This window comes from Suncus etruscus, chromosome 9, assembly GCF_024139225.1.
Source record: "Suncus etruscus isolate mSunEtr1 chromosome 9, mSunEtr1.pri.cur, whole genome shotgun sequence".
Lineage (NCBI taxonomy): Eukaryota > Metazoa > Chordata > Mammalia > Eulipotyphla > Soricidae > Suncus > Suncus etruscus.
The window spans coordinates 26,579,558-26,585,557 of NC_064856.1; positions in this window are offsets into that span (position 1 = coordinate 26,579,558).

The window sequence follows — 6,000 nt, forward strand, 5'->3', positions numbered from 1 at the left end:
TTTGGTGAGACTTTAAACATGTGACCCTGAATCATGAATGTGATGATGTTGAGTGAAAGGGAAGTGAAGGTAGACTAGGAAAGGGGGACTGGCATTGGGTGGATGGTAAGGAGGAAGTAAGTTTTCAGTTGAAACTTGCAACTAAATAGCAAGAGCTATTGAGAAGAAATTGGGGAAGTATTCTTTTTTTTTTTTTTTTTTTTTTTTTGGTTTTTGGTTTTTGGGCCACACCCGGCGTTGCTCAGGGGTTACTCCTGGCTGTCTGCTCAGAAATAGCTCCTGGCAGGCACGGGGGACCATATGGGACACCGGAATTCGAACCAACCACCTTTGGTCCTGGATCGGCTGCTTGCAAGGCAAACGCCACTGTGCTATCTCTCTGGGCCCTACTTCACCTCTTTGTCACTACATGAGTCTTCACAAAATGGGATGCAAATGGCAACTGCAACGTCTAGTTGTTAGTGAGGACAGTTAGTGAGGATCCATATAAAGCCTTTATTTATTTAATTTAGTTTTGGTGTTATACCCAGTAGTGCTTAGCGCTTACTCCTGCTCTGTACTCAAGAATTTACTCCTGACAGAATTTGGGCTGCTGAGGGTTGAACCCAAATTGGCTGCATGCAAAGTAAGCATTTTACCTCTCAAACTATCTCCCCTGTCTTTATCCAAAGTCTTCAGATAAGTGTCAGCACCCAGGGAGGACTCAGTCACAATGTCATCAATGAGTCAGTCCTAGCAAGGAATAGCACACAAAGTCTCTGGGATCCTCAGCATTCTAGCCAATGATTTTAGTACAGGTCATTAGTATGGAAAATCCAGAGAGTCATAACTGCTGGGAAGAAAATCACACCAGGACCCTGGTGAAGAGAGTCAGGGAGGGTGGTTGTGAATGCACAAGGGACGGAGCATTGTGAGTGTCTGGAGCAGTGAAAGGAGAGAATACAAAGGCCTCTGTGCTAAAGCCACTCGAGTGTACTTTAAAAAAATAAAAACTGACCCTGCATGGTAGGTGGGAGAGATGGGGAAGGAGAACATGGGAGGTGGCAGGAAGGTGAAAAACCACAGAAGGAGCTGGAGTATGGAAATACCAGGATCTAATTAATTAACTTATTTATTTATTTGATTTGGAGATCACACCTGGTGGTGCTCAGAGGCTACATTTTTTACATTTAAAAAAATTTAAACATTGTGGTTACAAGGTTATTCATAATAAATTTTTATCTACAGATAAAGTTGTTCACGATTGAGTTACAGGCATACAATGTTCAACAATCTTCACCAGCACACATTTCCTACGATCAATGTGATCAGTTTTTCTCTCACCCTCCTGGATGCCTTCTTCTCTCCCACCAACCTTCCCTGCCTGCCTCAGGAGTAAGCATTTTACTTCACTCTCTTTCAGAGGCTACTCTTGGTTCAATGCTTGGCAGTGCTTGGGGAACCATGTAGTACTGGATATTGAATTTAGGCCTGCAATTACACAAAGCATGTGCTCCAGCCAGTTGGACTATCTTTCCAGCCCCTGAGATATATATATATATTCACACACACACACACACACACACACACATATATATATACATATTTTTTTAATTAAAATTATTTTCTTGGCTGGAGAGATAGTACAGCGGTAGGGCATTTGCCTTGCAGGCAGAAGGACAGTGGTTCAAATTCCGGCATCCCATATGGTCCCCAAAGTCTGCTGGGGGCGGTTTCTGAACATAGAGCCAGGAGTAGCCCCTGAGCGCTGCTGGGTATAACCCAAAAACCAAAAAAAAAATTTATTTTCTTGGGGCCAGAGCAGTAGCGCTAGCAGTAAGGCGTCTGTTGCCTTGCACACACTAGCCTAGGACAGACTGCAGTTCTACCCCCCGGTGTCCCATATGGTCCCCCAAGCCAGGAGCGATTTTTTTGAATGCATAGCCAGGAGTATCCCCTGAGCGTCACCAGGTGTGGCCGAAAAAAAAACAAAAAAAATTTTTTTTCTGGGAAGGGGGGAGCAACAGTGCTCAGGGCTTACTCCTGGCTCTATGCTCAGAGATCACTTCTGGCGGTGATGGAGAGACTATGTGGTGCTGGGGGTTGAATCAAGTCACTGCACGCAGGTCCTGCCCATTGTACTGTTTCTTGGGTCTTTGTGGTCCCTTTTAGTAATACTATGCTCACAAATTCACATTCTTTATGAAGATATATGTTCTAGTTGTGGTGTTCTTTGCAGTGCTCACACATGTAGTTAGGCAGGGGTTGTACTTTCTGGTTGTGGGGGTTCCCCATCTTTTAGTTGTAGTGCTTTCTGAATGTTGCTTCACTCTGTTGTGGTGTTTACACACACCAGATTGTGATGTGACGGGAAATTGCTTATGGTGCCAAGGATTGCATACAGCAGAGCTGTGAGGAATTTTTGGTTTGGTTTTGTTTTATATGTTTTTGGGCCACACCTGGTAGTGTTCAGAGGTTACCCTTGGCTCTGTGCTTAGGAATTACTCCTTTTTCCAACAGCCATTAACCTGGGCTGACCATGTACAAGAAAACCACCCTATGGCTGCATTCTCACTCTGGCACCCATTAGACTACACCCAATGGTGTTCAGGGTTTCCACCTGGCTCTGCATTCAGGGATCATTTCTGGTGGGCTCTGGGTCTATATAGAATGTTAAAATTAAACCCAGGTTGGTTTTGTGAAAAGCAAACACCCTACTAACTGTAGTAGACTTAGGTTCTAGATGCCAGGATATTGTTTGGTGCATGTGATGGCACTGGGGATTGAACACATGATCATATCCTTGCAAGACATTCTCCTGGGCCTACACATGTGCTGTTTGGACTGTGAAGCATTCTCCATGAATACTTGGCATATTTGTTGTATGTGCAGTCTGGCACCATAGGATCTGGTTTCATTGGGATACAAAAAAGCCTTAGATATTTTTTCTATAAAGTGGTTATGATTAAATTTGCTTGTCTACTTTTTAGGATGAAATTAGAATACTGTGGAAGAAGGGTTGTTTTATTCCTTCCTTTTTTTTTTTTTTTTTAATTTTCAGGTCATACCTGGACATGCTCTGGCCTTATTCCCAACTCTGAGCTCAAGGATTATTGTTGATGGTGCTCAGGGATTAAATGGGATGTTGGGGTCATATCTGGGTCAGCCACATGCAAGGCAAATGTCTTACCCTCTTTACTGTCTCTTTGGCCTATCTTTCTTTTATCTTTTAAACTCCTTCACATCATGAAATTATCAAGATTTATTTTTCATTTACTCTGTAATTTTACTTTTTGGTTTTTTAATCTTTCTCCAATTTCTTCTGCAATCAATTGCTAGTTTTCTAGACTTTCATGTTTGAGTCTTAGTTTTATGTATTTATTTATTTTTAATTTTTAATTTTTTTGTTTTTCATCCACACCTGGTGATGCTCAGGGATTACTCCTGACTATGCACTCAGAAATTGCTCTTGGTGTGGGGGACCATATGGGACGCCGGGGACCAAACCACAATCCGTTCTAGGCTAGCGTGAGCCTTACACCCTGTTCCACTGCTCCGGCTTCTGAGTCTTAATTTAATAAATTAAAATGTGAAATAATTATTACTGATCACTATTCCAAGAGCATTTAAAAAACCTTATGCTCAGGGCCCGGAGAGATAGCACAGCGGCATTTGCCTTGCAAGCAGCCGATCCAGGACCAAAGGTGGTTGGTTCGAATCCCAGTGTCCCATATGGTCCCCCGTGCCTGCCAGGAGCTATTTCTGAGCAGACAGCCAGGAGTAACCCCTGAGCAATGCTGGGTGTGGCCCCAAAACCAAAACAAATAAAAAATAAAAAAAATTAAAAAACTTATGCTAAAATATTTTTCATATCTATGTTAAATTGGTCTTTTTAGGAGAGTATGTCACCATGCACAAAACTATCTACTTGAGTAAAGATGAGTGGGAAATGCTATTGGGTAACTATATGAAACTGTCTTTTATGTCCTTTCCTTGTAGAGATCAGGCAGAAGTACCACAATATCCAACATTACAAGACCAAGGCAAATTTGTTAGATAACATGGGTTTGTGGGGAGTGTGTGCTCTGTCAATCTTTGGTCCAGAACTTGAGGCTGTCTGAACATGATGGTAGATGAATTGTTGACATCTTCTGAGACACTACCAGGGCATCCACAGGGCATTTTGACAATAGTTATGAATTGAGTGCTGGCATTGTCTTGATTGCTATGCAAAAATGGAATGATCTTGCCACCTAAATTGACCTTAGGTATCCAAGGTCTGAGCTCACTGCCTAATTGAGAAGAGATTACAGTTAATGTGAGAAAAATAGGCTTATTACTCACAAGGTAGCAGTTGAGAAGATGGTCAATGTGTTGTCCCCACCCTCCACTCTCTCAAGCCATCTAATTCATGCTGGACCTTGGGCTTTACAAAAGGGTAGTGGAGACAGTGAACAGCTCAGAAAAGGATGATGGGCCGATGAAAGGAAATTCCTAAAGCATCCTGATGATGGACAACTACTGGTTTGTGCTGGCTTGCTTTTTATAGAACTTGCCAGAATCCTGTGAGGATTAAACATGGTGAAGCATAAGCTTTTTATTTATGGTCAGCTCCTGATTTAATAGTAAATATATAATTTATAGGCATGTTTCCTAGGGAAGAGGCAGAAGCAAGGGCCAAGGAAAAGATCGAAAAGTTCTATAGAGAACAAGATGGAATTTCTCTCACTTGCTCAGTTACAGCTTTCCCCCTTTCCTCCCCACAGTGTTATCTGTCTATGATCAATGAAGGAATGAAGATTGAGGGAACTTAAATAGTTGTCCAAGGCCATGAACCAGGAAATGGCAGCTTTGGGATTCAAACTCAGTCTTAACTCTTCATGTAGTGCATGAAATAGGGGCAATTTAGTAAATGATGGCCTTCACTCCTTTCGCAGGACCATTTCAGTGGAGTAACTACAGTAATTCAAAGTAATTCAGTTTTCTAATTCTTTACAGTCTGCTCACCTTGACCCAAATGGGTTATATAAAAACACAGGGTTATATAAATAGGTTTATACAACTTAATAGAGTAATATATATATATATATATATATATATTATAAACCCTGTCAACATTTTCCACCTGTTCCAATGACCTGTTGCTCCACAACAAACTATCCTAAGGCAGATGTAATGCAGGAACCTTTTTATTATGCTCATGGAGTCTCTACAATGCTGCCTGCCACAGCTTGGAAAATTCAAAGTGCTGGGGTAACTAAATGGCTGGGTCTGGAATCAACTAGTGCAGGGGTCTCAAACTCGCGGCCCGTGGGCCGTTTGCGGCCCTCCATACAACATTTTGTGGCCCGCGGCCAGCCTTCAAATATCGCAGTATTCATGATTATTCGCTTACCGAATAATCACAATAAAAATTGCATTAGTAAGAAAAAAATCGCATTAAACATTCGCATACCCCGAGCAATTCCATTCAGGGTATGCAAATGTTTAATACAATTTTTCGCAGTTTTTTTTTTTTTTACTAATGCGATTTTTTATTGCGAATATTTGGTAAGCAAAATCCCTTATGCAGCCCTGCCTCACCCCGACTTTGCCTCCTGCAGTCCCCAGGTAAATTGAGTTTGAGACCCCTGAACTAGTGTCTTCTTCACTCACACATCTAGGCTGGAACCAGTGTTCTCACATTTGTTCTGTCTGGTGCCTTGGGCTTCCTTCCAACAACTATCCTGGGACTAGTCAGGCTTTTCCCATGATTGCTCAAGGTTCAAAGAGCTAGTGTTCTTGTGAAAAAGAGACTCTAAATGAACTTTTCTAACCTTATCTCAAAATCTAGAGCATCACTATTATTATTCTTTGATTTGTTGACACAATCACAAACCTGTCCAGATTCAATGCATAGATGCTTCATAGTAAGAGAGTCAAACAACTTTTCAGTCATTTATTGGTGAGTGGATCAAATGGTAGAGCATGTGCCTACCATGTGTGAGGCCCTGAGTTAATATCTGGTATTCCTTGCATTAG